This window comes from Copadichromis virginalis, unplaced genomic scaffold, assembly GCF_057382275.1.
Source record: "Copadichromis virginalis isolate Kocher_CV1m ecotype Utaka unplaced genomic scaffold, C_Virginalis_male_GT1.1 unmapped_scaffold_1, whole genome shotgun sequence".
NCBI classification, from domain to species: domain Eukaryota; kingdom Metazoa; phylum Chordata; class Actinopteri; order Cichliformes; family Cichlidae; genus Copadichromis; species Copadichromis virginalis.
Window position 1 is genome coordinate 1,471,026 of NW_028188589.1, and position 11,381 is coordinate 1,482,406.

The following is an 11,381-nucleotide window of genomic DNA, read 5'->3' on the forward strand; positions in this document are numbered from 1 at the left end:
GTCCCTCAGATTTTTCTCCCAGATGAATAAATATAAAAATGACACAAACTGACTGCAGCTACTTTTTGTCCTTTCTGTCAAAAACCTTCATGTGACTCATGAGAGACACGTTTCAGCTGTTTGTGACAGATCAGAGGCCAACAAGTCATTTATAACACTTTCCATCATTGTTTAAAGTTCTCAGTGTTTCTGTGTTGCTGCGTATAGGATCTCCCAGCATCATCACTGTGCTGTCCAATCATTGTGTGCGAGGTTACCCTTATAGTGCGATGTGTGTTTGCACAAAGAGAAGCATGTGTGTCAAATATAAATAAGCACAGAACAGAAACAGCTGCTCGTTTCTTCTGTTTAGAGTCAAGTTAGTGTTTTGTGTCTTTGTTTGAGGCCTGATGTCGAGCAGAGGTGTGTGTAACTGCACTGCTCTGTTATATGTGTGAAGTGTGTGCTTCTCTTCAGCATCATCTTTGTCACTGCTGATTCCTTTGTGTCATCATGTGTTGAGAAGAGAGAACAGTTATAACGGAGGAGCAAAAGGAAGCCCTGAAATCTGCATCAACAAGGAAGTGTTGGCTCACCAGTGATCCCAGCAGAGCCACTGGTTTGGCTCCAGTTGTTCTAGATTCAATGATGTTGTTGCTACAGATACATGTCAGCATCTTTATTGAATTTAATATGAAGCAGAAATGGTGTCATCAGGAGAAGAAGAGGAGAACAAGTCCGGCGAGGAGGCAGCAGCTCTTAAAGATGAAACAGCAGCTCAGCCCTGAGCTCAGAGAGCTGCACATGAAAAAGCTCCTCAAGCAGATCCTGTCAGAGGTTTGTCATCAACAGGAGGAACTGTTCACATCATAGGATGAAGATGCTGTCAGCTGGATGAAGAAGGTTATTTAATGGCAAACGTTCACACTGAAGTCAAACTGTTGTCGTGTTGAACAGATTCATGTACTGATCGTCTCCAGAATGTTAGAAGAGCTTCAATGAATCATTAGAAACAACTTACAGCTGCACAGCTGTGTCAAACACATCTGTGTGTCATTGTGGGATTGTTGTGTTTCTACATGTGACACACGTCTAAAACATGCACACAATCTGAACACAAACAGGGACTCATGTGTTCCCACAGCCAGATGCTGAGAGCCATTTCCTTGTAGTCCTGTGTCTACATACATGAACCATTAGATGTTATTGGAATGATTGTCAGCTCTGATAGTTTCATGTGTGTTTAGCTGGACGCTGTTTGATCCTCGACATGTTTAAAGGTGTCCAGTCCTGAGACACTGGGGCTGGAAACAGCTGTGATGTCATTGGACTGTCACACAGACAGAAGTGCATGAAGTGAGCAGCCGAGGAGCCGCTGATGTTTTGGATTCAACAGCATTTGAAAGGTCGACACAGACACATTTGCACACAGAAAGCTGAATCTGTCATATGCCACAGTGAACTCACTGTTCAGTGTTTTTCAGGAAGCTTCTTAACTGCCTCTGCTGCCAAACAAGCAGCTGATGTCCTTGAGAAGAAGCTGAAGAAGTCTTCAACAACAAATACAGGAAGTGGACTTTCAAATACTAGATTCACTTTAGACTCACAGAGAAATGACTCAACCAGCTGTGTTTGACTATATGAAAGGTCAGTGTGTGTCTGCACACAGACTGTTGTGTTGGACTGTTATTCAGTTGTCTGCTGAATGTTTTCAAATGTCTGCATCTCAGCTGTGATGAGGCTGGGGGTCATGGGAGGCCACCGTGGCAGCCTCTTCAACATCATGACATCATCATAAATGCTGCTGGACTGTCTGATGGGCTGACGGTGAAAAAGCCGTCGGGAAGGAAACAGAAGACATTTCAGAGGCTGCAGCAGATTTCTTTGATTCGGGGCCTTTTTCAGCTTTATTGGACAGAGCAGTGAAGATAAGTGACAGCAAAGCAGAGAGAAAGGGGGCGTGGCCCGGGTCAAAGCCAGGCCAGCTGCTCTCCACCTCGTGGTCACCTGCTCATCCTAGTGAGCTCCACCAGCAGCCCTTTCACACACTTTACACTGTCAAACACTGTGTGTGGACCTCAGCTAACAACAGGCTGCATTTAAGTCTGGACTACATGCTTTTATATTGTTTTTATTCCATCAGCAGCTCAACATCATGAGCAGCTTTGACATAAAGACATCAAACTCAAGCTGACTTTAAACTACTTTTAATACAGGGGCTCAAAAACAACAACATCTTTATTATATATCAGGACACAAAGTCATTTCATCTCAAAGGGAAACAGCTTTATTTGGAATAACCAGCACTATCAACTGGTTTGGGATCTCCACCAGTTTCATGTCTTTGCAGCTTCTCCAACAAAGTTCCTGTAAAATCAGCATGTTTGTCTTTATTGGTTTGATAGTGATTGATTATTCAGTCCCAATCTGCTGTCATCTAAAGAACAAAATGATGTTTCTATGAGTCACAAAGCTCCAGATGTTGTCGGCTTCACAAAGAAAACAAAGAACTTAAACACAAAGTGTTTGGAGCCAAAATGTTCCCAAGCTGCTCTTTTTGAAATGGCAGAGGTACAGTGGTGTCTAACAGCACACTGTGGAAGGCAAACATGTTATTGTTGGATGAAACTTCATGAATCCTTTGTAGATTTGAGCTGTTGGAGCCTTTCTTTTCTCTTCAGGTGTACAGATGCTGAGGAGGCAGGTGAAGCAGGTGGAGCTGTTGTGATGCTGGCAGAGGGTGTGTCTTAGTAACTCTGTGAGGCAGAACTGGATCCAACATTGTGGATGTGTTGATGTTGGAGCCATTAAGAGTCTCTGGCCACACTGTAGGATTTCCCTTTGATCCACTGTGGGGGCATTTTGGAGTCTGTCAGTGAAACTCTTCATGTTTGTGTTTGACTCCAGTTTATAGAAACAGAGAAATGTGTCATGCTTTTGTTCGGCCTCCACAAATACACACATTTGTTCATTGGTTGGACTTTTTGGAAGGAGACACATTGAAAACCATGTTAATAAGATCTTGTTGTTTCCTGTGGATCCGACACAGAGAGTGGACTTCAGACAGAAAGCGTGGAAGAGATTTTAGAGGCCGTGTGTGGCAACAGGAAGTTTCTGTGTGTTTGCTGATCTTACATGTGGAAAACAACACGTGATGTTTGTGAAGTTCTACAATGATCATTGTTCTCACAGCATTTTGAGTGGGAACAGTTCAAACTGGGAGTAGTGGGAGTTATTTACTGATTGAAACAAGCTGAATGTTTCTGTGACGATGAAGATCAGCAGCTCAGCTGATCAATGAACTGACATCTATCAGTCGTTTCATGAGATGAAGTCATCAGCAGACATTTGTTCTGACTGTGTGATGAATGTCAGAACGTCAGGGCTCTGCTTTAGTCACTGCTTGATGATCATTGGCTCATTGTTGAATCCAGGGGCCCAGTCTGACCTCTGACCTTTGCTGCAGGTCTTCTGTGTTATCTCCACTTTCATGTCTGATCTTCTGCTGTATCGTCCAAAATAAACATCTGGATCATTTCCAACACTTCAGCAGATCTTTAGTTTGGGCAGTGCAGCACAGAATAACACATATTGTACTATACTGCCCACTTCCTGATCTTATTGGATCTGTGTGTGAGGTTGGTGAAGGAAACACATGTTTACTGAGTGAGTCGCTGCCATTAGGAACTAGTTTTTATATCACAGCCTGGAAATCACACAGGACCATTTCTGCAAGTGAAAAGTCGTCATTGGAGGAAAATGATTGTGTAGTTTGTGCGACTGAAGAATTGTCCCAACTACATGTGCCGCTGACCTTTGACCTTTCCTTTAGGTGCACAGAGGAGTCTGTGGAAACATCCAGAACTGAGGCAGTGCTACAGATGCTTCAAATAAAGTGGTGTATTATCCATGTTTTCTATGGATCACATCCAGTATCCTGATCTAACGAGCCCCCTTCTTGTGGATTTTAGAGCCTCCGACTTTTGCTGCGTCTCATTTCAAGCACAAGAGCAAGAAGTGGATGAAGAAATGGGGCGAGTGGGGTCAGTGTGGTGCACGTCAGCTGTGCTCACACATGCTTTCACAAAGAACATGTGTGTTCATCGGCAGCATTAAGGTGCACTTTAGTCTTCATAATAATAAAGTATTCTGACTTTATTCTTCTGAATCCTCACAGTCATGTTGCAGCTCTGCTTTGCTTTAAGAAAATGTTCTACCAGGATGTTACTTTCCTAAACGTGTTCTCCAAATGTTCCAAAGACTTTGTTCTAAGTAGTTCTACATGATGAAACATCCACACTAAGTTTAAGAAGGACACACAAACACCATCTGTCCTTTCATCATGTGTACAAACGTGTTCAGATGTCAAATGTACCGTGAATGGATGCAAATGTGGATCGTTCCAATAAAATGAGGCAGTTTTGTAAGTCGATCCCAGTTTGAAGTTCATTAAAACCTATAAGAACATGTTATTCAAACCAATTTTATCCAACAGGAAGAAGCATCAGGGGAACAGGAAACATTCAAACATGTTTACTGTAAGAACTGCACAAAGGAAGGGAACACAATCCTACACACGAGCACTTTAAAATGGACATTTAGCTTTTCAAACATCAGGGAGCTGCAATAACAACACTGTGCCCATTCTGATCAGACTGAAAGATTTATAGAGATTTATCCATGTGCTGGAAAAGGATTTGATATCAACATAGATGCAGATTAGCAGGAGCATTTTCTTCATATTGATTTAGAGTTCAGTACCAGGAATATGTAGAATTAACATCTGTGTGCATGACGAGTGATGAAAATTCAAAGTCAGGCTTTCAAAGGATGTCAGAATTGGTGTCTCTATCTGTGACTGTCCCAGAGGAACCTACCTGAGGGATTATTACAGATCTGTCTATATAGAAAGACTTGCATTGATTCACAGTGTACAATTCTTTCTAATCTATTAACATCTTCCTCCAAATCCTGTTTCTGCTGTTTAATGACATATGTCTGAATACAGACAGTGGAAAAATGTCAGTTTTAGTTTTACTGGATCTCAGTGCAGCATTTGATACAGTTGACCACAACATATTACTCAAACGACTGGAGAACTGGACAGGTCTTTCAGGAACTGTACTAAACTGGTTCAAAACATACTTAGAAAACAGGAAATACTTTGTATCAATAGGTAACTTCACATCTGAGCAGACAAGTATCACATGTGGAGTTCCCCAAGGTTCCATCTTGGGACCCTTTCTGTTTAACATTTACATGCTCCCACTGGCACAGATTATAAAGAACAACAAAATAAACTATCACAGCTATGCAGATGACACACAAATATATATCACAATGTCACCAGGAGACCAAGGCCCCGTACAATTTTCTCCAGCTAAACAAAAACAAAACTGAGGTAATAGTCTTTGGCGCCAAAGAAAAACGATTACAGGTCACCAGAGAACTTCAATCTATACATCTAAAAACCACAAACCAGGCGAGAAATGTGGGTGTAGTGATGGATGCAGACCTAAACTTAGAAAAACACATTAAGACAATAACAAAGTCAGCTTACTATCGCCTCAAGAATATTTCAAGGATAAAAGATCTGATGTCTCAACAGGACCTGGAAAAACTAGTCCATGCATTCATCTTTAGTAGGCTTGATTACTGTAACAGCATCTTTACAGGTCTACCTAAAACATCAGTCAGACAACTACAGCTCATTCAGAACTCTGCTGCTCGAGTCCTCACTAAGACCAAAAAAGTGGACATCCGTCCAGCTCTGAGGTCCTTACACTGGCTGCCTGTCCATCAGAGGATAGACTTTAAAGTTCTGATGCTGGTCTATAAAGCTCTGAATGGTTTAGGACCAAAATACATCAGTGACCTCCTGACCCAGTATGAACCTTCCAGATCCCTCAGGTCATCTGGATCCGGTCTTTTATCAGTTCCCAGAGTCAGAACCAGACACGGAGAAGCTGCATTCAGCTTTTATGCTCCTTATATCTGGAACAAACTCCCAGAAAGCCTCAGATCAGCTGAAACACTCAGTTTATTTAAATCCAGGTTGAAGACTCACCTGTTCTCAGCTGCATTTGAATAAAGCACCAAATCCACACTTTTAAGCTTAAATTTCAAAACTTACATTTAACTACTGATTTTATCTACTGTTCTGATCTGTTTTGATTTTATATACTGTTTTGTTTGTTTGTTTGTTAATTAGTTAGTTTGTTTGCTTGTTTTAATCAATTTTAAATCATGCTTTTTATTTGTTTTTGTTTCTAATGTCTCTGTAAAGCACTTTGAATCACCTTGTTGTTGAATTGTGCTATACAAATAAACTTGCCTTGCCTTGCCATCAGAAGGGCTCAAACCTCCTGCTGTTTCTACTGGACCATAAATTCTACTTTATGATCATCTTCAAAAATAAAAACGTGAGTTTATTTGTGAACTCTGTGAAATGTGTCTGATGTTTAGTTTGAACCAATCCTGTGTCAGCTGCAGCCACATCATTGCCACACATACAAATGGGTGCGTTCCTGTTTGGACCTGCTGGCTGTCAATAGGCTTCATTCCATTTGATTTCAGCCATTTCCGGTGGTCGGCTGTGATCTAAACTCAACATGGCTCCTGTGTTAGAAGAGCCTCTGATTTTAAACTTTGCACATTTAATAGTTTCTTTCCAACACTGTGGAGCTACCAGCCCAGTATATGTAGCCACAGTAGATGGAGTTATCAAGCTGACTGACAAACATCAGGACTCATGTGATCCCTACATGTGGACCTTTCACAGATGGATCCAAGTGCAGATTCAACTCTGCATTACATTTGACTTCAGCTGTTACACACTTTCTAGCTGTGTCACTTCCTGCTTTTTGGATCAGATAGTTTATTCATGTCCACAAATGTTTGGCTGCATGTTTTTATCATCTATATTTCCAGTCTTCATACAGCCGATATTTCATGTGAACTCCCAGCTGCCATCATGTTTTCAGGGTTCATTCAGTGTTGAAATGTAGGACAAACAGCAGCACATGTTCTCTAAATGTTTGCAGTCATTTTAAATGAAGCTGATACTACATGAGACATTTTCCATATTTACTGTCTTTGAACAGAGAATAATAAAGCCATCAAACATATACAGGCTGTGCAAATACAAACTTCTGTGGTGCATTTGATGACCTGCAGAGGAGAACAAGTCGGGCTTTTCAGCCCTAACACAACCTCTTTGTTCTCAATACTACAAAACCTTCAAAGGCTGATATGCAAGTTTGCATGAATCACCAACACAGTTGTATTTGTTTCTAGTATAATTATAAATAAGCTGATCAAATATCTGCTGACTGATTAGATCCAGCATCTATTACAGATGAACAGGATATCACAGCGCATGTTGTTAATCCGTCATATCAAACTAAACCGTGTTGCTGGTGTAAATATCCTCCAATAAAGTCAGATGAGGGCTGCTGTTGCCAGGTAACGATGATGTCACACAGGATCTTCTGATCTTTAGCATCGTAGCGCTCGGAGTCTGATGTTGGCTCATGTGTTGTTAAACACCAACATGACGTTCTACTAGTCAAGGCCTCAGCTTAACCCACTGATGTTGATCACACAGACCCACTAATAGAACTGTTTTATCAGGGTTTGATGCAGCGTCAGCATTAATGTCACATTTAATCAGACACATTTACATTACAAGCCCACTACAACCATATGGAACTCCAAAGTGTTCAAAATTAAATAAATAAATAAGTCATGATGAAATAAATAACTATGTGAATAAATAAGACACAGATATGTAATGTGAGAATGATATTGTGAAATAATTGAACACATTTTGAAAAAAAGCTCATTATTGTGAAATATATTGCATTCTGCTATATAAATTTACTTATTATTGTGAAATATTATTTCATGATCATTATTTTTCACAATAACAGAGATTATTCCTGAGGCATTTTATTTATTCCCAGCCATTTTTAATCCAAAATGTCCTTTTTTTCAAAGTCAGTCTTTATTTCAAAATCCCGTTTTTCCCAATGGCCTATTTATTTCATTATTATTACACATTATTTGACCACGAGCAATCTTTTCTGGTTTGACGCCGTCTTTGTAGCCAGAAACCAGCTCTCTCCTCGGCTTCCTCCACTACACGCTTCCCCCACGCCAGTCTCCTCCGTCACTATAAAGGGGAGAGTCATGAGCTCCATCACCCTCACCTGTGCCGTCCAACGTCCCGCCACCAGCCTCCACTGCAGCAGGCCAGAGACCACACCCCTGCCACAATAAGTAAAAGTATATCCTTGCTGTACCCTTAATGCTAAATGTGCTAAATTAACCGCTGCCTTTGCCCCTTTGGGATTATTCTTATGTCACTGGGATGTTGACCTTTGACCTTCACATTAGAGAGATGGGCAGACATAATTAGTGTATGAATTTTAAAGTAACAGGTAATAAAGAGAGTGTAGTAAATGTAGTCAGGTTTATTACTCTGTATCACACATGAGTGCCCGAGGGAGGCGGGGCTGACTGGGGAGACACAGGAAACAGAGAGACAGGGCTGACTCGACATGAAACGATGAAACGTGGGACACGGGAACAGAAACTAAACACAGGCTGAAATGAACACTGAGGGAGGGAGAACTAAGATTACTGAGAGCCTGATAAATAAGAAGAACAAAAACCAAGAAAAACAAGAGTCAAAGAAAAGCAAAAACACAAAGCATTGGGCCAGGACCCACTGCTGTGACATTTATATGTGATAAAAACATTAAAAACTGCTCAGATGTTGAAATCTTTCTACGTATACTTTAGGTTCAGCTCTCCAGCCTGGCATTTGGTTAAGCATGATTCAAACATTTGATTTTGTTTAACTGGTTTTAATTATAGTTACTTTTTGTGAACATTTGTTGCAGCATTTAAAAATACATCATTTATTTTCAAACTTTTATTTGATTTAGAGCATCATATTTGACCAACGTAAATGTTTTAATTTCATATAAAATAACTGAAACAGTGAACTAAATATCTGAAATCTTTCCTTCCTTAAAAGTTATAATCCTACTTAAGTTATAGTGCAAACGCTTAAGCAACAAATATACTTGATGCTAATTAATTAATATTTCCCTTTGATGTTGCAACTATGCGGTCACTTCTGTCTTTAAACAAAATAATATTTTCCAGTTACAGAAATCATAAAGTCCAAACTACACTGAAAAAAATATGTTGTTGGATTTACTTAATTCAATGGTGGACATTTGTTGCACACAGATGTTTTGCTTTGGCAGCAACTTAAACAATTGAGTTAAATTAACACAATTTATTCATGTTCAATAAGCCTGTGCAATTTGTGTTGATAAAATGTGACTTAAACATGTTTTGATGAAGTAATTTGAGCTCTTGAAATATTTTAATCCTTCACAATTTTCTCACTTTATCCCAACACCATTCGATAACTTTTACCCAATACTACTTGGTCACTTAAATACTACATGTTATCTTCAAATTACATTTTGCTATTATATTCTAGTATCAAATACACAATTTTCAAATGGAGGCCTTATAACAGATTATATTGTTCTCTTCCAAGATGGTTGCTGGCATCCACCAGTAACCTTTCAAAACAAAATGTCTAATTTCACTGCATTGACAGTAGGTAAAGAATTAAACTGACATTACTCCTCCACTGAATCTACATAAATCAACAGTTAAATAATGTCAGTTCTTCCGTGTTCTCTGGAATCAATCACAGCAAAGAAATTAGACTGTTTCTTTTGAAAAATGTTGGGAAAGAACAAATCAAGATCAAAAATCAAGATTCAGTTAAACAACAATTATAACTAAACAATTTGAGATAATGTTAGTTTCCATTAACATTAAATTAGGTTACTGAATTGGCAAACACCTTCCTATTAACATTACCCATTTTACCCCAATAACTAACTATTTTACCCCAATAGTTCTTTACTTCAACTGAATGAAACTGAAAACACCATTTCACTCGACCCATATGGGATATTTAGACTGTATAACTGTTCACGCTACATCTCTTCACTAGTAAAAGAAAGAAAAAATACAAAGAGAAATTTAAAAATGCTGCCAAAGTGCTGCACAGAGCAAAAGGAAAAACAAACAACAACAAAAAAATGGCCCTGACCTCATGGCAGTTGCAGTGTATATAAAAATGAACCCTGCGATCTGTTCCTCCAGCTTCAAAAATGCAGCAGAACAAGTGTGAGATTTAAATGTCTTCTCACCTAGAGCTGATCACCTTGCATGCATAACAGTGAGCTTTCCTTGCAGGAGCAGTTTTGTCTTAGTTGTGAGCTTTTCTTGTACCGGACTCTGCGCCCCAATTTTAGTGTCAGACCACACCTTCAGAGTATTCCATCAGAACCAACCACGACGCAAGAGGAACACTGATGACGTGCAACCCCATGACCCAATCTGGGGCAGTGATGTACCAGCGGAGTTCAAGTTGTGGACCACCGGACAGAAGGTCCTGCACTCACTGTTCCCATGGGTCGGAACTGGAAAAAACACGTTAAGAATTGAGACTCTTGACTACCGATTTGGACTTTTCCTGAACAGCTCAACAAAGATAAATAAGGCTCAGAATGAGGAAATCGACGCGATCAGAATAGTGGTCATGCAACACAGGGTCGCCCTGGACATGATTCTCGCTGAGAGAGGGGGCCTCTGTGTCTTATTCAACACCACTTGTAGCACCTATATCCCGGACAACGTGCACTCCTTGACCATGACCACCGCCCTAGACAAGTTGCGACAACTGAGTAATGCGCAGCAACAAGACTATGTCACGAACAATGAGGACTGGCTGACCTGGCTGCTGAGTGGCAGCTGGAAGACCCTCGTGATAAAAGGACTCGTACTGATAGGAGTTCTGCTTCTATTATTGTGCTTGTTTTCTACATGTATCCTACCATGCATAAGATCCATGATTGACAAAATGGTACAGGCCACAGTAATTACCTATGTTGGACTGCCACTAGAAGATGAACCGGATGAAGAAGATTTAGTATAGAAACACACACACACATACTGAATGATGCTACAATTGAAAATGTTATAAGCAAGTGATTGTTGGCTGATAATAAAGTATGATTAAGTGAAAAATATTAACATCAGGAGGGGATGTTAAAGAAGAAACGCTTTAATGAGTTTTATGTTGCATTAAAGTACATGTTCATATTTTACTCTTAATAGGAAAAGAACAAAATGTACTACTCGCTCTGTTTATAGAAAGAGGAAGTTCACCCTATGACATTTATACGAACACACACACACACACACACATATATGCAAAATTAGAGGAAACTGCTATGCTTGTTTCACCCTACTATAAATAATAAACGACTACTGCAGCCCGGTGTGAGTCCTCTCTGAGCCCT